The 27479-nt window shown below is 36.9% G+C and overlaps 1 pseudogene; it reads left to right on the top strand.

Annotated features, from left to right (window-relative positions):
* The window catches only part of LOC113894926, a 186511-nt pseudogene extending 159272 nt beyond the window's left edge, over positions 1-27239 (top strand).
* Positions 27240-27479: the final 240 nt, after the last annotated feature.

Below are 27479 nucleotides of genomic sequence, written 5' to 3'. Positions count from 1 at the left end.
TTTCTTTCAGATATATATGCAGGAGTGGAATTGCTGGGTCGTATGATAGTTCTATTTTTAGTTTTCTGAGAAACCTCCATACTGTATTACACAGTGGCTGCATCAACCGCATACAAGTGTTCCCTTTGCATTTCTATTTGTGGCCTTTTTGATGATAGCCATTCTGACATGTGAAGTGATGTCTCATTGTGGTTTTGGTTTGCATTTCCCAGATAACTTGTGCTGCTGAGTATCTTTCCATGTGCCTGTTGGCCATCTGCATTTCCTCTTTGGAAAAATGTGTGTTCAGGTCTTCTGCCCATTTTTCAACCAGAATGCTTATGTTTTGATGTTCTGATGTTTAGATGCAGTGGCATATAGATGAGATTTGGGGAGGTAGCAGAATTAAATGTACGTTCAAAGTGTGCCATTTTGAACTAAATATCTCTTAACTTTTAAAATATAACATAAATATACGAGCAGTGATTTAAAAATAATCTTCCTCTTATCTATGTCTCATCATTAGGTTTTTATTTCTATGTTTAGAGATACCTTCCATGAATTACGATCCATACATATTCAGGGAATAACAGTCTTTACGGGAACTAGGTAAGGTTGTATTATGCAGCCTATTTTCTTTTCCCATCAGATATGAAGCATTTGCTATAGTTCTCATTAAGATCTGATGTTAAGCTGTTTGTTTGCAACCTCAGGAACTTCCTGGGTGAAATTATAAACCAGCCCCCACACACTGGCAGGCAAGGAGAAACCGAACAGAGAGGCAAATCCCTCGAGGTGCCAGGGATGGTAAACCAAGGAACTTAGACATGACACTTGTCTTGGGTGATCACAAGATGAGTAGATCCCTGCACCTTTCTTTCCAGAATCTTAAGAAAGTTTATGTGGAGGCCTCCCTGGGTTCAGTCACTTACATCATCCCGATGGTCTCAACAATGCACGACTATCTTAGGCTGTGTCCTAGCACAGAGACAGTGAGCAGAATGCAAAGTTCAAGGTCAGGAGTGGGGTGAGGAACCTCGGTGGCCCATGTCTAGCTCGTGGGTCATCCAGGAGTCATGTCTTCTTGATGACCTCCTCCAAAACAAGTTCCCTGCACTTCTTAACCAGTGTTTTTTTGTTGTTATTGCACTGTTAGAATTTATTCTCCAACCTAAACTTTCTTTTTTTTTTTTTTAATTTATTTCCTCCCTCCCCATATCATCCCTCTGGATCGTCCCAGTGCACCAGTCCCAAGCATCCAGCATCGTGCATTGAACCTGGACTGGCATCTCGTTTCATACATGACATTTCACATGTTTCAATGCCATTCTCCCAAATCTTGCCACCCTCTCCCTCTCCCACAGAGTCCATAAGCCTGTTCTGTACATCAGTGTCTCTTTTGCTGTCCCGTATAGAGGGTTATCATTACCATCTTTCTAAATTCCATATATATGCGTTAGTATACTGTATTGGTGTTTGTCCTTCTGGCTTACTTCAGTCTGTATAATAGGCTCCAGTTTCATCCACCTCATTAGAACTGATTCAAATGTATTCTTTTTAATGGCTGAGTAATACTCCATTGTGTATATGTACCACTGCTTTCTTATCCATTCATCTGCTGATGGACATCTAGGTTGCTTCCATGTCCTGGCTATTATAAACAGTGCTGCGATGAACATTGGGGTACACGTGTCTGTTTCCCTTCTGGTTTCCTCAGTGTGTATGCCCAGCAGTGGGATTGCTGGATCATAAGGCAGTTCTATTTCCAGTTTTTTAAGGAATCTCCACACTGTTCTCCATAGTGGCTGTACTAGTTTGCATTCTCACCAACAGTGTAAGAGGGTTCCCTTTTCTCCACACCCTCTCCAGCATTTATTATTTGTAGACTTTTGGATCGCAGCCATTCTGACTGGCGTGAAATGGTACCTCATAGTGGTTTTGATTTGCATTTCTCTGATAATGAGTGATGTTGAGCATCTTTTCATGTGTTTGTTAGCCATCTGTATGTCTTCTTTGGAGAAATGTCTATTTAGATCTTTGGCCCATTTTTTGATTGGGTCATTTATTTTTCTGGAGTTGAGCTGTAGGAGTTGCTTGTATATTTTTGAGATTAGTTGTTTGTCGGTTGCTTCATTTGCTATTATTTTCTCCCATTCTGAAGGCTGTCTTTTCACCTTGCTAATAGTTTCCTTTGATGTGCAGAAGCTTTTAAGTTTAATTAGGTCCCATTTGTTTATTTTTGCTTTTATTTCCAATATTCTAGGAGGTGGGTCATAAAGGATCCTGCTGTGATGTATGTCAGAGAGTGTTTTGCCTATATTCTCCTCTAGGAGTTTTATAGTTTCTGGTCTTACGTTTAGATCTTTAATCCATTTTGAGTTTATTTTTGTATATGGTGTTAGAAAGTGTTCTAGTTTCATTCTTTTACAAGTGGTTGACCAGATTTCCCAGCACCACTTGTTAAAGAGATTGTCTTTAATCCATTGTATATTCTTGCCTCCTTTGTCAAAGATAAGGTGTCCATATGTGCGTGGATTTATCTCTGGGCTTTCTATTTTGTTCCATTGATCTATATTTCTGTCTTTGTGCCAGTACCATACTGTCTTGATAACTGTGGCTTTGTAGTAGAGCCTGAAGTCAGGTAGGTTGATTCCTCCAGTTCCATTCTTCTTTCTCAAGATCGCTTTGGCTATTCGAGGTTTTTTGTATTTCCATACAAATTGTGAAATTATTTGTTCTAGCTCTGTGAAGAATACCGTTGGTAGCTTGATAGGGATTGCATTGAATCTATAAATTGCTTTGAGTAGTATACTCATTTTCACTATATTGATTCTTCCAATCCATGAACATGGTATATTTCTCCATCTATTAGTATCCTCTTTGATTTCTTTCACCAGTGTTTTATAGTTTTCTATATATAGGTCTTTAGTTTCTTTAGGTAGATATATTCCTAAGTATTTTATTCTTTCCGTTGCAATGGTGAATGGAATTGTTTCCTTAATTTCTCTTTCTGTTTTCTCATTATTAGTGTATAGGAATGCAAGGGATTTCTGTGTGTTGATTTTATATCCTGCAACTTTACTATAGTCATTGATTAGCTCTAGTAATTTTCTGGTGGAGTCTTTAGGGTTTTCTATGTAGAGGATCATGTCATCTGCAAATAGTGAGAGTTTTACTTCTTCTTTTCCAATTTGGATTCCTTTTATTTCTTTTTCTGCTCTGATTGCTGTGGCCAAAACTTCCAAAACTATGTTGAATAGTAATGGTGAAAGTGGGCACCCTTGTCTTGTTCCTGACTTTAGAGGAAATGCTTTCAATTTTTCCCCATTGAGGATAATGTTTGCTGTGGGTTTGTCATATATAGCTTTTATTATGTTGAGGTATGTTCCTTCTATTCCTGCTTTCTGGAGAGTTTTTATCATAAATGGGTGTTGAATTTTGTCAAAGGCTTTCTCTGCATCTATTGAGATAATCATATGGTTTTTGTTTTTCAATTTGTTAATGTGGTGTATTACATTGATTGATTTGCAAAGATCCCACAAAAAAAGAAAACTACAGGCCAATATCACTGATGAACATAGATGCAAAAATCCTAAACAAAATTCTAGCAATCAGAATCCAACAACATATTAAAAAGATCATACACCATGACCAAGTGGGCTTTATCCCAGGGATGCAAGGATTCTTCTAAACTTTCTTATATGCTGTCAATTTATACACGTTTAAAGGAGGATGTATCAGAATTCATTTAGGAAATTTCAGCTATACTTTTAGAAGTTTTGAGAAAAAAGGAGAATATGTGTGGCTTGGAATACCAATATCAAACTTACTACCTTCTGAAATTTAATGAACTTTTACTGGAGGATATAAAAAAAGACAGTAAAAGATGAAATTACATTTTCCATCCTTTTTGAAAATTTTATAGGCATGGAGAAACTTTCATATATTTCCTCAAAATATGTCTTAAAAAATGAACACAGCTTACAAATAGTGATGTCTGAAGCATCCATCATATGAATTAAGATGTTGTTGCTGAGTTGCTAAGTCATGTTCAACTCTTTGTGACCCCATGGACTGCAGTATGCTAGGCTCCCCTGTCCTTCAGTATCTTCCCAAGTTAGTTCAAACTACACCTATCGAGTGGTGATGTCATGTAACCATCTCATCCTCTGTCGACCCCTTCGCCTCCTGTCTTTAGCCTCTTTTCCAGTATTAGGGTCTTTTCCAAAGAGTCAGCTCTTTGCATCAGGTGGCTAAAGTATTGGAGCTTCAGCATCAGTCCTTCCAAAGAATATTCAGGGTTGATTTTTTTTTTTTTTTTTTTTTTTTTTAGGTTTGATTGGTTTGATCTCCTTGCAGTCCAAGGGAGTCTCAAGATTCTTCTCCAACACCACAGTTTGAAAGCATCAGTTCTTTGGTGCTCAGCCTTCTTCTTGGTCTAACTCTCATATCTGTACATAACTACTGGAAAAACCATAGCTTTTAATATACAGACCTTTGTTGGCAAAGTGATGTCTTTGATTTAAATATGCTGTCTAGGTTTGTCATAGCTTTTCTTAGAAGGTGTAAGCGTCTTTTAATTTTGTGACTGCAGTCACTGTCCACATTGATTTTGGAGCCCAAGAATGTAAAGTCTGTCACTGTTTCTACATTTTCCCCTTCTTTTTGCCATGAAATGATGGGACCAGATGCCATGATCTTAGTTTTTTTAATGAATTTTAGGCCAGCTATTTCTCTCTCCTCTTTCACCTTCATCAAAAAGCTCTTCAGTTCCTCTTCGCTTTCTGCCATTAGAGTGGTATTTTCTGCATGTCAGGTTATTTATATTTTTCCCGGCAATCTTAATTCCATTTTGTGCTTCATCCAGGCTGGCATTTCACATTGTGCTCTGCATATAAGTTAAATAAGCAAAGTGACAGTATACAGCTTTGACATATTCCTTTCCCAATTTTTAACCACTCCATTATTCCATGTCTGGTTCTCTTGCTTATTGACCTGCATAAAGGTTTCTCAGGAGGTGGATTAGATGGTCTGGTATTCCCATCTCTTTGACTTACACAGTCAAAGGCTTTAGCATAGTCGGTGAAACAGAAGTGGATGTTTTTCTGGAATTTCCTTGCTTTTTCTATGATTCAACAGATGTTGGCAATTTGATATTCAGTTCTGTCTTTTCTAAATCCAGTTTGTACATCTGGAAGTTCTCTGTTCACATACTGTTGATGCCTAGCTTAAAGGATTTTGAGCATTACCTTTCTAGCATGTGAAATGAGTTCAATTGTGTGGTAGTTTGAGCATTCTTTGTCATTGCCCCTCTTTGGGATTGGAATGAAAACTGATCTTTTCTGGTCCTGTGGCCACTGCTGAGTTGTCTATATTTGCAGGCATATTGAGTGCACGACTATAGAATCATCATCTTCTAGGATTTGAAATAGCTCATCTGGAATTCCATTACTTATACTAGCTTTGTTCATAGTAATGCTTCCTAAGGCTGATATCACAAACATCAGTTTGTTTCTGATATTTGTCCATTTGTGGTAACAGATGATAGAACCTTCATCTTCCTAAAATAAAAAGATAAAGGATTTATGAATATATTCACAGGTTAATCGTTTCAAGTCGTAGTAAAAAGTCAGGTGCTCAGTAGAATAATAACAGTGATGATAGTAGTAAAGTAATGATAGGTTTTCTTATCATTTATGTATGATTCTTAGATAATTTTTAATGTTTTTTATAAACATAAATATGAAGTATTCATAGTAAATATATATGCCTGACTGTTTATGGAAACCTAATTCTAGTGCTTATAAATTTTTCCCTGATTAAAGGCTACTTTGCATGAATTATATCCAATTTAATTCCCTAAGTTATCTTATCCTATTACCATTTTCTTCTTTTGAAAATGAGTGAGCCAAGTAAGAAGCAGTGTAAGTGTATAAAAAGCCTGATTTTTGTTGAGATGAAGTCTCCTTCCTTTTTTTTAAAAGAGTTATATCCAGTGGAGTTATTTGCTCAAATACATATATCAAGGCAACATAAAAACATATTTGAAATAAACCAGCACAAAAAAATGGGAAGGAGAGAGAGAGGGAAGGAGGAAGAAAGGAAGGAACAATGTAGAAAGAAAACCTTTTCTTTTTCTTTTTTTTTTGTTTTTTTTTTTCTAATTTTATTTTATTTTTAAACTTTACATAATTGTATTAGTTTTGCCAAATATCGAAATGAATCCGCCACAGGTATACATGTGTTCCCCATCCCGAACCCTCCTCCCTCCTCCCTCCCCATACCATCCCTCTGGGTCGTCCCGGTGCACCAGCCCCAAGCATCCAGTATCGTGCATCGAACCTGGACTGGCAACTCGTTTCCTACATGATATTTTACATGTTTCATTGCCATTCTCCCAAATCCTCCCACCCTCTCCCTCTCCCACAGAGTCCAAAAGACTGCTCTATACATCAGTGTCTCTTTTGCTGTCTCGTACACTGGGTTATTGTTACTGTCTTCCTAAATTCCATATATATGCGTTAGTATACTGTATTGGTGTTTGTCCTTCTGGCTTACTTCAGTCTGTATAATAGGCTCCAGTTTCATCCACCTCATTAGAACTGATTCAAATGTATTCTTTTTAATGGCTGAGTAATACTCCATTGTGTATATGTACCACTGCTTTCTTATCCATTCATCTGCTGATGGACATCTAGGTTGCTTCCATGTCTTGGCTATTATAAACAGTGCTGCGATGAACATTGGGGTACACGTGTCTGTTTCCCTTCTGGTTTCCTCAGTGTGTATGCCCAGCAGTGGGATTGCTGGGTCATAAGGCAGTTCTATTTCCAGTTTTTTAAGGAATCTCCACACTGTTCTCCATAGTGGCTGTACTAGTTTGCATTCCCACCAACAGTGTAAGAGGGTTCCCTTTTCACCACACCCTCTCCAGCATTTATTATTTGTAGACTTTTGGATCGCAGCCATTCTGACTGGTGTGAAATGGTACCTCATAGTGGTTTTGATTTGCATTTCTCTGATAATGAGTGATGTTGAGCATCTTTTCATGTGTTTGTTAGCCATCTGTATGTCTTCTTTGGAGAAATGTCTATTTAGATCTTTGGCCCATTTTTTGATTGGGTCATTTATTTTTCTGGAGTTGAGCTGTAGGAGTTGCTTGTATATTTTTGAGATTAGTTGTTTGTCAGTTGCTTCATTTGCTATTATTTTCTCCCATTCTGAAGGCTGTCTTTTCACTTTGCTAATAGTTTCCTTTGATGTGCAGAAGCTTTTAAGTTTAATTAGGTCCCATTTGTTTATTTTTGCTTGTATTTCCAATATTCTAGGAGGTGGGTCATAGAGGATCCTGCTGTGATGTATGTCGGAGAGTGTTTTGCCTATGTTCTCCTCTAGGAGTTTTATAGTTTCTGGTCTTACGTTTAGATCTTTAATCCATTTTGAGTTTATTTTTGTGTATGGTGTTAGAAACTGGTCCAGTTTCATTCTTTTACAAGTGGTTGACCAGATTTCCCAGCACCACTTGTTAAAGAGATTGTCTTTAATCCATTGTATATTCTTGCCTCCTTTGTCAAAGATAAGGTGTCCATATGTGTGTGGATTTATCTCTGGGCTTTCTATTTTATTCCATTGATCAATATTTCTGTCTTTGTGCCAGTACCATACTGTCTTGATAACTGTGGCTTTGTAGTAGAGCCTGAAGTCAGGTAGGTTGATTCCTCCAGTTCCATTCTTCTTTCTCAAGATCGCTTTGGCTATTCGAGGTTTTTTGTATTTCCATACAAATTGTGAAATTATTTGTTCTAGCTCTGTGAAGAATACCGTTGGTAGCTTGATAGGGATTGCATTGAATCTATAAATTGCTTTGAGTAGTATACTCATTTTCACTATATTGATTCTTCCAATCCATGAACATGGTATATTTCTCCATCTATTAGTGTCCTGTTTGATTTCTTTCACCAGTGTTTTATAGTTTTCTATATATAGGTCTTTAGTTTCTTTAGGTAGATATATTCCTAAGTATTTTATTCTTTCCGTTGCAATGGTGAATGGAATTGTTTCCTTAATTTCTCTTTCTGTTTTCTCATTATTAGTGTATAGGAATGCAAGGGATTTCTGTGTGTTGATTTTATATCCTGCAACTTTACTATAGTCATTGATTAGCTCTAGTAATTTTCTGGTGGAGTCTTTAGGGTTTTCTATGTAGAGGATCATGTCATCTGCAAATAGTGAGAGTTTTACTTCTTCTTTTCCAATTTGGATTCCTTTTATTTCTTTTTCTGCTCTGATTGCTGTGGCCAAAACTTCCAAAACTATGTTGAATAGTAATGGTGAAAGTGGGCACCCTTGTCTTGTTCCTGACTTTAGAGGAAATGCTTTCAATTTTTCCCCATTGAGGATAATGTTTGCTGTGGGTTTGTCATATATAGCTTTTATTATGTTGAGGTATGTTCCTTCTATTCCTGCTTTCTGGAGAGTTTTTATCATAAATGGGTGTTGAATTTTGTCAAAGGCTTTCTCTGCATCTTCAACAAAATCATCTTGTTATTTTAAAGAATATTCTATTCTACTTAGCTAATAAGTATTTTAATATGACAGATCATTTTAAATTTCTTCCATTTTTTTATTGGAATACTATAAATATGTACAAAATAGTTAATAAAGATTAATATTTTTTCTAATTATAATACAAAAGTTTAGTTTCTCAGTTTAAAGGAAAAAAAGCTTCTCAAAAGTGGAATAAATTAAAGAAATAGAAAAAGCCACTAAATTTAGATCATTTAAACATATGAAAACAAGTGCTGTATTAAAACGCAACTGTTCCAGTGTATCTGTGACAGCTCAATATTTTTCCTACATTAACATGCTCATCAGTTATTGGCATTAAATATTAATAAACACAGGATTAAAGATTTTAAGTACCTGGTGAAACCTGAGAAAAATGAACCATCTTGTTACACCAAAAACCTAGAAAATGGGGTAAATTCATACAAATAAATGTCTTTTTAACAGTTTGCTACTTTTATTAGTATTCTTTTTAATATTTTAATTTCCACAAACCATTGAATTATAGTATCTTTACTTTTTTTTACTGTAGATATGTATACACAGGAGCATATGTATCTAAACAAATATGTATATTCACATATAATGGTCTTTTTATGCCTTTCTGCCTAAATTTCAAGGATTCTATACAGTATTAAGTATTACCTTAAGATAACAAATATTATAAAATAATGATTTTTAAACAAGAGGATTTCAAAGTGATCAAAGAATCATTTTCAAAAATTTAAAAGAAAAAAGACAAATTAAAAAATTTATAGCAAACATGACAGAAAATATTTTATATGATCACTCAGCAACTGTTTACTGAACACAACTCTAAGTCAAATGTGTTAGATGCTGAAGACTGTGTGAAGAGCTCACAAAAGTCAATAAAGAAAAGATTAAGAGCCAGGGATGCTAGATCTTTGGTCTGCTTCATGTTCCAATTTTTGCCCAAGGCCTGACATAGATTAGCTGTTTAACAGAGAAACCCAAGTGACTGATGACAGACAAATGTTCAATATTGCTTGAAATAAAAAATGCAAGCAAAAACAACAGTAGTTTCCAGTAGTCATGTATGGATGTGAGAGTTGAACTATAAAGAATGCTGAGTGCTGAAGAATTGATGCTTTTAAGCTGTGATGTTGGAGAAGACTCTTGAGAGTCCCTTGACTGCAAGGAGATCCAACCAGTCCATTCTAAAGGAGGTCTGTCCCGGGTGTTCATTGGAAGGACTGATGTTGAAGCTGAAACTCCAATATTTTGGCCACCTGATGTGAAGAGCTGACTCATTGGAAAAGACTCTGATGCTGGGAAACATTGAGGGCAGGAGGAAAAGGGGACGACAGAAGATGAGATGGTTGGATGGCATCACCGACTCAATGGACATGAGTTTGGGTAAACTCAGGGAGTTGGTGATGGACAGGGAGGCCTGGCATGCTGTGTTTCTTGGGGTTGCAAAGAGTTGGACACGACTGAGCGACTGAACTGAACTGAAAGCAACAAAATTTTTTATCTAGCAAGAGTTTGAAGATTAAAATATAGTATTGTGAAAAGAATCTGCTCTTGAAGTTTTGGGGAAAGAGAAATTTGTACAACCTTAATAGAAGGCAATTTTATTAATACTTCCCTAAAAGTATTAATAATTACTTTTAATAAATTAATAAAATAAAAAAATTAATAAATACTTTTTAATATGTAAAAACCTTCATTATTTTTGAACCACAGCTTTCTTTCTAATAGTATATCTTTAACAATAATTAAAAAGAAAATAACTATTTATACAGAGAAAAGTTTTATTCTGGTGCTTTTCATAATAATAAATGCATAGGAATAATCTAATCATCCACTGATATAACAGTAATATAATGCAACTGGTCACTTAAAACATTCACCAAAAGCTTTAATATTGTGATCAAATGAATATATCTTGGTATTTATTAGCATATATTAAACATATACTGTGTATAAAACATTGTTCCAAATTTATGTTTATAATTTTCTTATTTTCATATTAACAGAATATGAATAATGTTGTCATTCCTGTTTTACAGTGGGTAACACTGAGACAGAAAGATGTTGCATGAACTACTTGAACTTACAGCCTTAGAAGGTGACAGAATTTAAGCCAGTATAATTTGACTGTTAGATCCTATACTTTTGTTAACCTGTTATTAATTTTTAAAGTGGAGTATAAAATATGCAGGTCTTTTCCACACAAAGGAGACATGGGTTAGATGCCTGGGTTGGAATGATCACTTGGAGAAAGAAATGGCAACCCACTCCAGTATTCTCACCTGGAAAATCCCATGGACAGAGTTGCCTGGCGGACTACAGTCCATGGAGTCACAAAAGAGTTGGACACAACTTAGCAAGTAAACAACAATACACACACATACATGAATGAAAATATAAATTAATAGGTGTACAATGGCCATCCTGGTAGAATTATAGGTGCAAATTTTAGACAAACTGTCAAGCATTGCCTTGAGCCTTAGCATTGACTTAAAGTCTGACTCTCCAATTTGAGTGTAAGCTCCCCAAGATTAGGGATTTGATTCATTCAATACTGTGTCTCTGGAATGTAGAATAGGACTTGCATAGAGTGGGCTCTCAGAAAATAGTTGCTGAATGATTGAATGAATGAGTGAAATGTCTAGGACATACGAATTGTTTTAAAGCTGCTTCCTATTTGTGTCAAGTCCGAAGCTATAGGTTTATTGAAGTCTACGTGCATGTACATATACAGAGATGAACTACCTATTCCAGAAGGATTTTTTAAATTATACCTCTCCAAAACAACATTTTCAGTGTGTCCTGTAGAAGATCAACAATGCAAGATGATAATTTAACAGCAGGCCCTATTATAAAACAATTTTGGAAATTCTACATATTACATCTCCCTCATACAGATTTAAATGCTCATTATTAATATTTCAAGGAAGAAGTCTTATGGTTAAAAGAATTGTATTTCATTGTTTGGCCATAAACTCATTGTAAGAAGTAACTGTTAACATCCTGTGTAACCAGTGTACTCTGGAACCTATAAAACACTTTTTGGTTAATGATACCATAGGTAATTGTGCCATTCAAGATGCTTACCATGATATAATTTCTCTTTTAATTTTAGAGCATAGGTTGATTACACAGGAATGTCTTTCCTGGTCAAGTGTTCAGTAATTCAGGCATGAATTCTGACCATAGTTCCTTATTTGAATTTCAGGGGTATATATAATTTATAAACAGTTTATAATTACACAGTTTATGTTCCTGGATAATAAACCTATGTTTAAACAGCATCTGAGGCAAGAAATAAAGGAACTTAAGAGTTTAGTCTTGTTTAAAAAAAATAAAGATTTTTTTCAAAATTAATTCACTGAATTTCTCTCATTTATGGTACTACTTACATTAGATCCTCTTTGCAAGTTTTCTAGGAGTATATATTCAGACCAATGATTTTGCTTGTGCTTCAATAGTATTGTTATAAAAAGTATGTACATTCATTGGTTAAAAAAAAAAAAAGGAGCTCAGAAGATATTATAAACTGTCTAGAATTATACTTTCTCGAAATAATTCCTACTAAAATTTTGGTGAACAGCTTTAAAATATCTGTAGTATATAAATGCATATATTACAGTTGCACTAATTCCCATATGTGGGTATTTTATTCCACGTATTATTTCAGATCCTGTCTACCTCAGCAACTTCCATTCATCCACCCCTCTCCCTTAGCTCTCTCATCTGGCCACAGTTCAGTCACTCATTTGTGTCCGACTCTGCGACCCCATGGACTGCAGCACGCCAGGCCTCCCTGTCCATCACCAACTCCTGGAGCTTACTCAAACTCATGTCCATCACATCGGTGATGCCATCCAACCACCTCAGTCTCTGTCGTCCCCCTCTCCTCCTGCCTTCAATCTTTCCCAGCATCAGGGTCTTTTCCAACGAGTCGGTTCTTTGCGTCAGGTGGACAAAGTGTTGGAGTAAACACTTTGGAGTGTTGGAGCTTCAGCCTCAGTCCCTCCAATGAACACCCAGGACTGATCTCCTTTAGGATGGACTGGTTGGATCTCCTTGCAGTCCAAGAGACTCTCAAGAGTCTTCTCCAACACCACAGTTCAAAAGCATCAAATCTTCAGTGCTCAGCTTTCTTTATGGTCCAACTCTCACATCCATACATAACTACTGGAAAGACCATAGCTTTGACTAGACAGACCTTTGTTGGCAAAGTAATGTCTCTGCTTTTTAATATGCTGTCTAGGTTGGTCATAGCTTTTCTTCCAAGGAGCAAGCATCTTTTAATATCATGGCTGCAGTCACCATGGCCTCAGTGATTTTCTAATGGTACCTTGTATGTCTCTGTTATCTTATGAGAATATCTTTGCCTGAGATGTTTTCCCTTCTAGTCTTCCCCTAGTTAACACATATGACATTTGCAAATTCAGCTAAACCATTATTTTGTCAGAGAAACATTTACAATTCTCCCTTGCTAGACCAATTCCCAATACTATATGGTCTTATAACACTTGCATTGATACTTCTACATCTACACTGTAACAGATGTAATATTACATTTTTTTCCAGATAAGCTGATCATTATATTCCACCCAGCTCTGTACCCCCACCCCAAAGAGTAAGCCTTCCATGAGGGCATGGCTTAAAACCTTTCCTTGCCATTTGAAGAATACCTGTTAGTACCACCCCTAGCCCCATGCTTCTGTGTTGCCATTACTGCAAGGGTCTAGACGTTGAACATGACATTTTGCAGTCTCTTGCAGTTGAATGTTTCACAGGTTCTGCCAATAGATGTTCTTAGAGAGATAAGATGCCTGATAGGAGGGCGTGCCTTTCTATCTCTGGCTCTAATATCAGCATTGGTAGTAATTACAGGTGACTGTGGGCCCCTGTCAGCAGCATTGGTGGTTCCAGTGATGGAAACAGGAAAGCAGCTGCTTAGTTGAACAGACACCTCAACAAGCATCAACAGTGGATCTGAGCTCCTAGAATCCCGCCTAGGTAGTACTCCTCATCTCCAGGTGATATCATCTTCTCCTTTGTGCTCCCTCCTGCATTCCATCACCTTTGCAACAACCTTCACTTCCTGCTTCCTCTCATAGACAGGATTCTGATTTCCTAACTGGATCCTGACAAATGAATCTAGTTCATATTGTGACTTTCCAATGAATGGATGGCATCTGCTTTTCCACTCAATAGAATGCTATAGGTATATTTTATGTAAATAAATACAAATCTACATCAGCATTGATTTTCCAAGTCTGTTTATATTATTTTTTTTCTAGTTAGGCTATAAAAGAGAAATATAATTTGTTAAAATCTTCTCTTAGTTGAAGCTACATTTAATTTTTAACGTTGTATTATTCCATCCGCCTTCAACCTCAAATGATGAGGTGTTGTAATTAGGATTCTGGAATTATATGAATTTTTAGAGCATGTATGAGGTTGTATTTAAGTTCAGTTTTCACTAATAATTTAAATGTAGGAGAACGTTACTTATATTGATGAAAAAGTATCTTTCAACGAGTATTTTAAGATATTTGTTGAAAAGTTTGTTAGAAAATAAACTGTTCATAAATAGTAGCTGAATTTGATACTCTGAAATTTTCTTGAATTGTGATGTTATTGAAAGTGAAAGTCACTCATTCATCTCCGACTCTTTGCAACCCCATGGACTACACAGTCCATGGAATTCTCCAGGCCAGAATACTGGAGTGGGAAGCCTTTCCATTCTCCAGGTGTCTTCCCAACCCAGAGATTGAACCCAGGTCTCTCGCATTGCAGGCGGATTCTTTACCAGCTGAGCCACAAGGGAAGCCCAAGAATACTAGAATGGATAGCCTATCCCTTCTCCAGTGGATCTTCCCTACCCAGGGATCAAACCAGGGTCTCCATCATTGCAGGAGGATTCTTCACCAACTGAGCTATCAGGAAGCCCATTGCTTCTGCCAAGTCACTTCAGTCGTGTCCAACTCTGTGCAACCCCATAGATGGCAGCCCACCAGGCTCCCCCGTCCCTGGGATTCTCCAGGCAAGAACATAGGGGTAACAAATCTTCTAGAGTTCTATATAGTCCTAATGACATTTCTAAAGCCTTAAAGGAGTAGGATAGAGTTTCAGGCATGAGGAACAATTGCCATATAATTGAACAGATCCCTATGCTATGCTATGCTGAGTCACTTCAGTCGTGTCTGACTCTGTGCGACCCCATGGACGATAGCCCACCAGGCTCCCCCATCCCTGGGATTCTCCAGGTAAGAACACTGGAGTGGGTTGCCATTTCCTTCTCCAATGCATGAAAATGAAAAGTGTTTCCTCTACATAGCACATAATTCAAGATGAGATGGATCTGGGGGTACTCTTATTCTTTTTGAAAGTTTGAATGTTTATAAAGAATTTACAGGAAGATTTCACAACTCCAAAGGAAGTAGATGATTCTCTTATGTCACGGGCCAGATACTGAAATAATGCATGAACTGAGTTCCACAGTGTCTTCAGGTTTAAGCATTATAAAAAGGAGTTTTTTAATGAAAGCTTGTTATGTCTTCAGACTTGAGATTTCAAATTTAATGTATATCCCATGAACTATGAGTTAATCTATTCTTATATCATTCTTAGAAACTGTAAACCCAGATAAACTTTGAAAAACTCAAAGTTTACATAACAATTACTTGGAAAATAAATGTATTTCCTTCCAAAGACATGTTTCAATATTTTGCATGCTATTTGAAACATGTTACATGAACTCCCATTCAAATATAAAGGTCTAAGATTTAGATGTGTAGACATAGACTATGTAAAACAAAATTTGACAAGGGTCCTTAATTATTTACATTGTGTAGTAAATCACATAATATAAAAATCTATCATTTTTACTAGAGAACAGAAGACAGTCGAAAAGAATCTTCCTAGGAAACTTCATTTAACTTTGATTAATCAATTGAAAATTAATCAGCTCTTTGTTTAGTCGAAATGCCTGTCATTTTTGTTTCCTCTTCTGTGTAAGCTGAGACATTTTTATAATACAACAAATGGCTTTTTAGTACAAAGAGACAGTTGCATGGTTTCCCTTTAATTAGAAATATTTTCAAATTTAAAGAGAGAATGACAATTTTAATTTAATATTTTCTCCTTTCAATCAATATATTATTCTGCTTTCAAATTATTTAACATTAGGGATCTGTTCCAGAGAAGGCAATGGCACACCACTCCAGTACTCTTGCTTGGAAAATCCCATGGATGGAGGAGCCTGGTAGGCTGCAATCCATGGGGTTGCTAAGAGTTGGACACAACTGAGCGACTTCCCTTTCACTTTTCATGGACTATTGCCATGCCCTCCTCCAGGGGATCCTCCCACCTCAGGGACTGAATCCATATCTCTTGCGTATCCTGCATTGGCAGGCAAATTCTTTACCATTGTGCCACCTGGGAAGCCCCTACTTACAGGTAGCTCAGACGGTGAAGAATCTGCCTGCAATGTAGGAGACCTGGGTTCGATCCCTGGCTTGGGAAGATCCACTGGAGAAGGAAATGGCAACCCACTCCAGTATTCTTGCCTGCAGAATCCCATGGACAATGGAAGCTGGTGGGCTACAGTCCATGGGGCTGAAAAGAGATGGACAGGACTGAGCAACCAAACATGTAGCACACACAAGAATCAGGCTGATAAGACTTCATTAAGAACCTAGCACTTACATTGTACAGAAAGAGAAATTATTCCTGCAAAAAAAAGTGAAGTAGAAATATTTATTTGAAGTAAAATAAATGAGAACACTGTTTCTTATTCTGTAAATTTCTCATTTTATCTCTTCTGAGGAGTTTATTTTTCTGCCAAACAACAAATGAAAGAGGGATAGTTTAAAAATATCCATAAGTAAATGTTATAAAAGAGTCCCATATAACATGCAGTTTGTTATTTTTCCATAAAGCTATTATGGGATTTACACTGATAAAAAAGTTTCTTCAAAGTCTGTGAGGTGTAAATTTTAATATTTAAATGATTATTTATTGATAGTGAGAAGAGTCCATATTTATGTATACTATGTAGGCTATGTATTCTCTTAATTGAAGAAACATTTTAGAATCTCTCCCTTTCTTTTTATTAAGGTAAAATTCTTCTAAAACTAACCATTTTAAAGTGTGTAATTACTGGCAAGTAGTACATTCTCGATGTTTTGCAACTGTAACCTTTATCTAGTTCCAAAAGCTGTGTCATGTTTTTTTGAGGCCATTTGACTGCACTGCTAAAAGCCCCTCTATGTACCTTTCTGCTGATGTAGTAATGGTACCCATGTGTGTGAAGTCATTCAGTCCTGTCTGACTCTTTGCGACCCCGTGGACTGTAGCCCGCCAGGCTCCTCTATCCATGGGATTCTTCAGGCAAGAATACTGGAATGGGTTGCCATTTCCTTCTCCAGGGGATCTTCCCAACCCAGGGATCGAACCCAGGTCTCCTGCATTGCAGGCAGATGCTTTATCCTCTGAGCCACCAGGGAAGCCCATACCCTGATCTAAACTCTTTGCACATTGACTCTGGCCTTGTTTTCCTTGCTTGCTTTGACCAAATAAAAGACCCTGATGCTGGGAAAGATTGAAGGCTGGAGGAGAAGGGGGCGACAGAGGATGAGATGGCTGGATGGCATCACTGACTCGATGGACTTCAGTTTGAGTAAGCTCTGGGAGTTGGTAATGGACAGGGAAGCCTGGCGTGCTGCAGTCCATGGGGTCGAGAAGAGCTGGACACGACTGAGTGACTGAACTGAACTGACTGACTTGGTCAAATGAACACAGAAAACATGACTCAACCAGACTTGATAAGTCCTTGCACACTGGGGCTTGTTCTCTTGAAAGTCAGCCACCAAATCAAGAAGTCCAGTAATCCTCTGTTGGAAAAGTTAGATGGGGAGAGTGGAAACACCCTGGCCAGGAGTCCTAGTTGAGTTCATAAACAAGGGAAGCCCTCTGGGACTTGCTGTCTCTGAACCAACACATGGAACTGAGATTCATGCTCCCAGATGAGCATGTCAAAATGGCCAGCACCAATGGCAAAGAAATGGTAGTGGTTCCAAGCCAATACATTCTGAGGCAGTTAGTTGTATGGCAATTTGTAACTGAAACAACTTTTAACATCTTTCTGTAGCACCGCTGTCCACCCATCTAAGTGCAACCTCCAATCACTACAGACTTTCACTTTTGGAAAAGTCTATGCTTCCTTACTGAAATATTGCAGAGGGCAATACAGAAAGACATGGTGGAAAGCAAAGGGTGCCTGAACCCTTCACGTGTTCATTCAAAGAACCCCTTATGTCTGACTGCTTATGAAGTGTTGTGGACTCAATTTCCTGTTAGCATTCTTAAAGCAGGAAGTGCAACAGTCTGCATTGGCTCTGGACGTGATAGTGCCGATTTATTGATGCTTCTGCTCTCCTCCTGTATCATGATCTGGGAATGAGTGGCAGGGATTCTTTCTGATTATTATGACTTGAGGAGAAGGACAAGTCATTAGGCATGTATATTAAATAGGTCCATACCGCCCCCCTGCCGCCTGTCTACTCTTGCTTTGAAAATACTAATGGTGTTCTTCTGACATTCCCAAGCAAGAGCTGAACAGAAAATTTCAATTAACCTGCAGTTCCTTTCACAGTGTAGTTTGTCATTTTCATAGCTAAAGTAACTGCAGTTAAGTAAAGGCAGTCCATTTGTCTCTTTTTGTCATTAGCTTATTTGCTGTGCCTGTTGTTTTAATTTCATTCTAATACTGAGAAGTTCAGTTCTTACAGTGAATAAATACTGAACTCATGTTTAAAATAGCATTTTTTGGATGCATGATTATATCAAAATGATAGGGTAGGCCCTATGGGAGATACAAAAATATGTAACAGATTATCTTTCACTGATACAAAATTAGACTCCAGTTAATAAGATGCTTCATATATCCCATTTTGGCTGAGATGTGTGGGAGGAGTTGGTATTTTAAGCCTCTTAGAATAAAGGAACTGTTTTAAAAATCAACTCTATTTTAGATTATTTACTTAGACTTTTTATGTGTGTAAATAAATCCACAGAGTGCACAGAAGAGAGACAGACTCAGACCTGTTATCAGATTGAGAGAGAAAGCAAAAACAGAGATAATCCACATCACAGTGTAAATCTTGCTTATATCTTATTGTGTGCTTAAGCTTAGATTGTAAACATTTACCTATAAATTTCATAGGCTTCAAAATTTTGATTTTCAGTGACTATAGGGCATTTTATTTTTTGGATATAACATAAAATATTTGACTATTGTTGAATAACAATAGTCACAATTGTGACACAATAACAATAGGTAACAATATCACCTATTGTTAATATCCACTGCTGCATTTTTATCCCATATCTGATGTTCTAGCATATTGAAATGCTTTTAGTTTCTATAATAAAATAATGACTAAAAAATAATTCTAGACCATTATATATGCTGTTTTTAGTTTCTTAAATATTTCTCTTCCTCCATGTACCACCCTCTCATTACTGAGTTAACTTGTACTGATTGAACTCTTGTCCAATATCTTACATTTGTTCAACCAGAAACATAGGTGCTATTGGAGGCCACATATAATGTCTAAATATTTTAAAGGTATAAATTAAGCTAGCAGATGATGTATAAAACGTGTTAGTTTTACTTACCCACACAAATATACCATCATAAATAAAAACTTTTTCAAAGCATGATTTTTCCACTATTGAAGAGTGGCAAAAATATCAGGATCAAAGATGACTCCATCTAATTGATACTTCCCTTATCTGATGTGTTTTGATATACTGAAGATATTTGTATAAAGCACATCATTTACAAATTACTGATCCATAAATTTGTTTTCATTTCAACAAAGTCACTGCTCATGTTCTAAAGAATATTTTCACATGATTTGTATTCCATACTGAGCAACTTCTTTTGAATCTTATGGATTTAAAATTGAATACAGTTACTTTGGCAAAGTAGAAGAACATTTCTTAAAGCAGTATCTAGATTGGAAAAAATATTTTATACATCATGTTAAAATATCATGAGGGTTGCATATGATAAATTATCATAATGAGAAAGTAGTTCAACATATTTTAACATCATATAAACCAGTTTTATTTATAGTTACAATACTCATAGTCTCATAGCAATATGTGGATCTACACAGGGTTTCTATTTTCAAATATTTTAATGGTAGAATGTTTATAAAAACAGCAACTTTAAAAAATAGTACTGTTTTCCTCAATCTGTTTATCCCTCTATTTAATCAAAGCTGTGTCTTGGTCTGTAGAGATAGAAAATAAACTCTATATTAAGTAGCTTGTAATATTTGCATGTGAATCTTTTCCTTCAGGGAAACATTTTTATTTCTGTGTTGTATTTCATCGGATTGCCAACTTTTTGCCAGTTTCACATGTAGTTTGTTTGAATGGAAAAAATTTTCATCTTTAAAAAAAAACTAACACTTCAAAATTTGTTTAGCTTTTTAAAGGTTTGTTAACATTATTAGTAATAGAAAAAAGTTACTATCAAAGAGCTATAGATGTGCTGAAATTCAAAATTAATTTTTATTTTGCTATATCACACTTCATTCTTCATCTGAGAATATTTGATTGTTTCCTTTAATTCTTATGGTATACTGTAACTTTGTTGAACAAGATCCAGTTGCTTTAAAGCAGATTATATTCCTACAATATGTTTGAGAGAGGTTGCTGGGTAAAATATTTAATATGCTCTTCAGATATTGGACAGATCAAGAAAATGTCATTTATAATATCTAACTGTTCCAAATACTATGATCAGTCTTGCTTCACTTGAGACCATTTCTATCAATAACATATAAAATAACTGGCAAAAAGAATTCTTGGGATTTTTCAGCTAAATTTCTGGTTCATTCACATTTCTTTCACCATCTGTATTGGCAATATTATCAGAAACTTGTTATCTTTATTTAAAGTAAGTTTTATTTTAGTATAATAGATTTACAATATTATGTTAGTTTCAGATGTACAACATAGTGATTCAGTAATTTTCTAGATTTTACCATGATTAAAGCTAGTACAAAATAATGGGTACATTTCTATTACATGGGTTGTTTTAGTTCTGGGATAAATGGGCTTCTCTGGTGGCTCAGTAGTAAAGAATCCACCTGCGATGCAGGAGACACAGATTTGATCCCTGGGTCAGGAAGATCCTCTGGAGGAAGGCAGGGCATCCCTCTCAAATATATTTGCCAGAAAAATCCCCACGGGCAGAGGATCCCTGGGGTCACAAAGAGTTGGACATGACTGAGCAGCTGAACATTCACACACTGATAAATGTCATGGGTATTTTGGTTGGGATTGCAATGAATCTGTAGATTTGCTTTGGATAACATGGGCACTTTAGTAATATTAATTGTTGCAAACAATGAGCATATAATATCTTCCCATTTGTTTGAATCATCTTCAATTTCCTTCATGAATGTTTTATAGTTCTCAGAGTATAGGTTATTTACCTCCTTGGTTCATCTTATACCTAGATATTTTATTCTTTTTGATACACTAAATGAAGTTTTTTCTTCTTTTTGATAATTTGTTCTTCAGTTCAGTTCAGTAGCTCAGGCATGTCCGACTCTCTGTGACCCCATGGACTACAGCATGCCATACTTCCCTGTCCATCACCAACTCCCAGAGCCTGCTCAAACTCATGTCTATCGAGTTGGTGATGCCATCCAACCATCTCATCCTCTGTCATCCCCTTCTTCTCCTGCCTTCAATATTTCCCAACATCAGTGTCTCTTCCAATGAGTTAGTGCTTCACATCAGGTGGCCAAAGTATTGGAGCTTCAGCTTCAGCATCAGTCCCTTCAATGAATAGTAAGGACTGAATTCCTTTAGGATTGACTGGTTGGATCTCCTTGCTGTCCAGGGGATTCTCAAGAGTCTTCTCCAACATCACAGTTCAAAAACATCAATTCTTCAGAGCTAAACTTTCTTTATAGTCCAACTCTCACTTCCATATATGACTACTGGAAAAACCATAGCTTTGACTAGGTGGACCTTTGTTGGCAAAGTAATGTCTCTGCTTTTTAATATACTGTCTGGGTTGGTTATAGCTTTTCTTCCAAGGAGCAAGCATCTTTTCATTTTATGACTGCAGTCACTATCTGCAGTGATTTTGGACCCCAAGAAAGTAAAGTCTGTCACTTTTTCCAGGCTTTCTCCATCTATATGCCATGAAGTGATGGGACTGGATGCCATGATTTTAGCTTTTTGAATCTTGAACTTTAAGCTAGCATTTACACATAATCCCATGAACAGTATGAGAAGTTTGTTCTTAGTGTATAGAAAAGAAACAGATTTCTGCATATTAATTTTATATCCTGCAACTTTACTGATTTCATTGATGAGCTCTAGAACTTTTTTTGTAGCATCATGAGGATTTTCTCTATGTAGTACCTTGTCATCTGCAGTGACAGTTTTACATCTTCCTTTCCAGTTTGAATTACTTTCACTTACTTTTCTTCTCTGATTGTTGTGGCTAGGAGTTCAAATAATATGTTCAACAAAACTAGTGAGTGTGGGCATCCTTATTTTGTTCCTGATTTTAGAGGAAAGTCTTTCAGCTTTTCACTTTTAAGTTTGATGTTAGCTGCTGCTGTTGCTGTTCAGTAGCTCAGTTGTGTCTGACTCTTTGCAACCCCATGGACTGCAGCACACCAGGCTTCCCTGTCCTTCACCATCTCCCAGAGCTTGCTCAAACTCATGTCCATAGAGTTGGTGATGCCATCTAACCATCTCACCCTCTGTTGTCCCCTTCTCCTTCCACCTTCAATCTTTCCCAGGATCAGGGTCTTTTCTAATGAGTCAGCTCCTCGCATCAGGTGGCCAAATTATTGGAGTTTCAGCTTCAAGATCAGTCCTTCCAATGAATATTCAGGATTGATTTCCCTTAGGATTGACTGGTTTGCTGTCCTTGCAGTCAAAGGGACGGTACTCTTTTTTTTTTTTTTTTTTACACTTAATCATGTCTTTTATTTTTTATTTTTTTATGATTTCCATTTTATTTATGAAAACTTTTAGTTTACAAAACACAAAGACATTAATATTTTAAAAAATTTACATCTTCGTGTACAGTTTTCATCTTTTTAAAAAAAACTTAATTCTTTCTAAACTTCCAAGTTGCTCTAAACATTTACTTGGGCAGAGGAGAATCTCCACTTTATTTTTTTTTTTTAATTATTTTTTTAAAATTTTATTTTATTTTTAAACTTTACAATATTGTATTAGTTTTGCCAAATATCGAAATGAATCCGCCACAGGTATACCTGTGTTCCCCATCCTGAACCCTCCTCCCTCCTCCCTCCCCATACCCTCCCTCTGGGTCGTCCCAGTGCACCAGCCCTAAGCATCCAGTATCGTGCATCGAACCTGGACTGGCGACTCATTTCATACATGATATTATACATGATTCAATGCCATTCTCCCAAATCTCCCCACCCTCTCCCTCTCCCACAGAGTCCATAAGACTGATCTATACATCAGTGTCTCTTTTGCTTTCTCGTACACAGGGTTATTGTTACCATCTTTCTAAATTCCATATATATGTGTTAGTATACTGTATTGGTGTTTTTCTTTCTGGCTTACTTCACTTTGTATAACTCTTAAGAGTCCTTTGGATTCTCAAGAGTCTTCTCCAACACTGTAGATTGGTTATAAATAGTCTTCATTATGTTGAGGTATGTTTCCTCTGTATCAACTTTGAGAATGTTTATCAGGAATGGATTTTGAATTTCACCAGATGCTTTTTCTGTGTCTGTTGAGATGTTCATATGACTTTTATTCTTCTTTTTGTTAATGTGGTGTTAAGATCAATAAATAATTTTATTTAGTTTTATTTTGATTTCTACTCTCACTCGCTTTTTAAAAATATGAAAAAGTAAAATTATTATAGAGCATATAAATTTATATTTTCACAAATGGAAATTAATATAAATATAAACCATGAATATAGTTATTTTTCATGTTTTGAAAAATCATTTTTCCTATAAAATCTTAATATCTACTTAAATGTAATGGTAAGATAACTTTCAATTAATATATGAATTAATAATATACTAATATTTAATTTATTAATTGACTCATGTAAGTCAATATATGAACAAAGTTATTTTTTATGAATAATTTTGTACTTAATTCTCTAGTAAGTAGATTCTTACTTACTTTACTACTTTAGTAAGTAGAGCATTTAGTAGAATCTTAAAACATTTTTAATAGAGTAAAACTACTTTATAATTCTGGCTTTCCATTTGCATTTAGTCAGTTTCATGTTTCATGCGTTTGAAATATAGGACTACATATACACAAACAGGAATAATATGAATTTTTTTATTTTAAAAATATTTCTTAGTTGCCAAGTGCAAATCTTTCAAATACTGTACTTTTCTGTGTACCTCAGGACCATGAATTATATCCCCCAAAGAAGAATAAAAACAGATGTTTGACAAGAGTAGTTAAAGCTTCTTTGTTATGCATGATTTGATTGCATTCAAGTAATCTGATTGGAATTTCCACTAAGAGAATTTTTAAGTAATTTAGTTTATTTTTTTCTCATATTTAAGCACTTCTGTCAATCAGTTCACCCTCATACTATGAAAATGCCCATTTCTGATATTGACAAGGGTGTAATCCACAAACATTCAAGGCATTTGGAGACAGGTATTGTTTGCTTCAAAGACAGAAAAATAAATATGTTCCTGGGGCTTGAATGATGTTGGTCATGAGTGTGGATGTTGTGTGCCAGACCCTGAGTGGTAGCTGAAGCCATGTGTTCTTGATAGAGTATATGTAACCTCCTCGAAGAATAAAGCCCAGACAAGGATCCTTCATGCCTGAGTCTAAGGGCAGTGCTACCTATCAACCATCATGTTTTGGTTTAAATATCATTTACTCAGAGGCTTTTATAATTGTCCCAATAGCTCGCATATTTTACATACTTTCACAGCCCAGTAATATTCCCTGTTCAGGGTAACAATTGTGCTAATAATTATCTGTTTAAAGTTTATATTGGCGGTTATTACACAGACTTCATATCTTGTTTATTACAGTGCCTTTAGCACTATATTGCCTGGAATATGTAGGTTCTCAGTATCTGCTGAGTTTCTCTAGAAGAAAATGATGCTTATTTCTTGTATAAAACTACTAATTTACATTTCTCATTGCTGTTTTATTTTTTTTAATGGATTCTACTAATTGGAATTACTGAGTCAGAAGGCACAGGCATTTAAATGTTTCTGCTTGCTCTATTGCTAGATTTCACTCAAAGTTTGAGCCAATTTACATGTAATAAGCATTCATGCTGCTGCTGCTGCTAAGTCACTTCAGTCGTGTCTGAGTCTGTGTGACCCCATAGACGGCAGCCCACCAGGCTCCCTTGTCCCTGGGGTTCTTCAGGCAAGAACACTGGAGTGGGTTGCCATTTCCTTCTCCAGTGCATGAAAGTGAAAAGTGAAAGTGAAGTCGCTCAGTTGTGTCCGACTCTAGTGACCCCTTGGACTGCAGCCTACCAGGCTCCTCCGTCCATGGGATTTTCCAGGCAAGCGTACTGGAGTGGGGTGCCATTGCCCTCTCCATAAGCATTCGTAGTAGTGTGTATTTTACTGTATAGGAAGTCCCCTACATATGAACCTTCAAGTTTTGAACTTTCAAAAATGTGGCCTTGCTTTCCTGTGTCCAGTCACGAAGTTCACGTGTCCGGCATGCATTGTCCCACACATGCATCCTCTGCAGGTGGTTGTGCCTTTGTGTGCTTTACTGTTCAGTACTGCATAGAGTACAGTAGCACAGTATCTTTATTTTAAGCCCAGGATGTCTGGAAGCTGCAGAGATGTAGCTGGGGCTGCTAAGAAGTGCCAAGAGATAACAGTGGATACAAAAGTGAAAATAATTGAGTTGGAATGAGGTGAAAAGATGGTAGATCTCTCTCACACTTGTAACACAAATCATGCAACCATCAGCACAATACTCAGGATCATGGAAATGTGAACTGTGATGTCAAAAAATGTCAATAGTAATATCGAAGAAGCATGGAGAAACTTCTCAGTGTGTGTGGATGCAGCATCGGCATCAGCTTCAAGTCCTGCTCAGCTTAATGTTGATTCAATGAAAGTGAAGTGTTAGTCGCTTAGTCGTGTTCAACTCTTTCTGACCCCATGGACCCCATGGAGTTCCACCAGGCTCCTCTGTCCATGGAATTTTCCAGGCAGAAGTTTTGGAGTGGGTTGCCATTCCCTTCTCCAGGGGATCTTCCTGACCCAGGAATCGAACCCGGGTCTCCCACATTGCAGGCAGATTCATTACCATCTGAGTCACCAGGGAAGCCTAAAAGCCTTTATGAAGACTTCCAGAAGAAACGTGGCAAAGAATCAGAGGGTGTATCTTTTCATGCCAGCCATGGCTAGTTTCATTGGGTCATGACTAGAGCCAACATAAAAGTAAGTGATGAGGCCACAAGTGCTGATACCATAGCTGCCTGAGGATTTCCTGAAATGCTTCAAAGAAATTATTGATGAAGGCAAGCATTTACCTGAGCTAGTTTTGAATGTGGTTGAGACAGGACTGTACTGGAATAGGATGTCAGACTGAAGTTACATCAGTAAGGAAGAAAAGCTGATGCCAGGCTGCTAAGCAGCAAATAGGCTAACCCTGTTGTTTGGTGGCAATGCTTCTGGCACTGTGAAGCTGAAGCCTCTCTTAGGTCATTCAGAGACTCCAAGAGCCCTTGAAAACATAGCCAAGGGCTGTTTGCTGTTGTGTGGAAGAGTGACCCCAAAGCCTGGGTTACACAGGCCATTTTCCAGGACTGGTTTTTCCATCATTTTATCACAGAAGTAGAGAAATATTGCTTAGAGAAAAACATTCTTTTCAGCATTCTTTTTCTGCTCAACAATGCTCCAGGCCACCTCCATTCATGGGTGTCTTTCATCCCAACATCAAAATAGTGCATCTGCCACCAAATACCCACTATGCACCTGTGGACCACAGAGTTGTAGTGACTTTCAAGAAATGCCATTTACACCACACTTTTTGTCCGGCAGTAAAGACAAGTCACAAGTCAGGAATAATCACACAACAATTTTCAAAGGACTATAACATCCTAAAGGAAATCAGTCCTGAATATTCATTGGAAGGACTGATGCTGAAACTGAAACTCCAATACTTTAGACACCTGATACAAAGAGCTGACTCATTGGAAAAGACCCTGATGCTGGGAAAGATTGAAGCAGGAGGAGAAGGGAATTACGGAGGATGAGATGGCTGGATGGCATCACCAACTCAATGGACATGAGTTTGAGTAAACTCCGGGAGTTGGTGATGGACAGTGAGGCCTGGCATGCTGCAGTCTATGGGGTCGCAAAGAGCTGTATACAACTGAGCAACTGAACTGCACTGAACTGAATAACATCTACAAGGCCATAAAAAACATTGACTTTGTTTGATGTGAGGTTACAGCCATCACCATGAATGGAGTTTGGAAGAACCTTTGCCTGAATTTTGTTTGCAGTTTTTGTGGCTCTGAGAAGGTGGATGAGGAATCCAAAGAGGCCTTCAGCAACTCAGTGACCCTCAGTGAGAAGCTGGAGCTAAATTTGCAAGAGGATGACTTCATTGAACTTGCTGGGCAACACAAGGAAATTACTAATGAATGGAATTGAGGCCCAGAGAAAGGGCAAAGAGTGACAAGAGGAAGAAGAAGTAAATGAAGAACTGAAGGGATTCCCAGTACAGGAAAGCTGACATTCTTTGTTTGAAGAGGCACTGTTAGTTTTTGAAGCATAGGACGTGAACCTAGAATTGTACAGGAAGGTTGCAGCAGCGGTTCAGAAAGCAGCCCAGTGTTGCGGCATCATCAGTGATGTGATGGGAAAAAAAAAGAGAGAGATACTACGCAGACG

The sequence above is a fragment of the Bos indicus x Bos taurus genome, chromosome 7, assembly GCF_003369695.1.
Source record: "Bos indicus x Bos taurus breed Angus x Brahman F1 hybrid chromosome 7, Bos_hybrid_MaternalHap_v2.0, whole genome shotgun sequence".
Lineage (NCBI taxonomy): Eukaryota > Metazoa > Chordata > Mammalia > Artiodactyla > Bovidae > Bos > Bos indicus x Bos taurus.
This window is presented reverse-complemented; position numbering and strand designations above follow the sequence as displayed.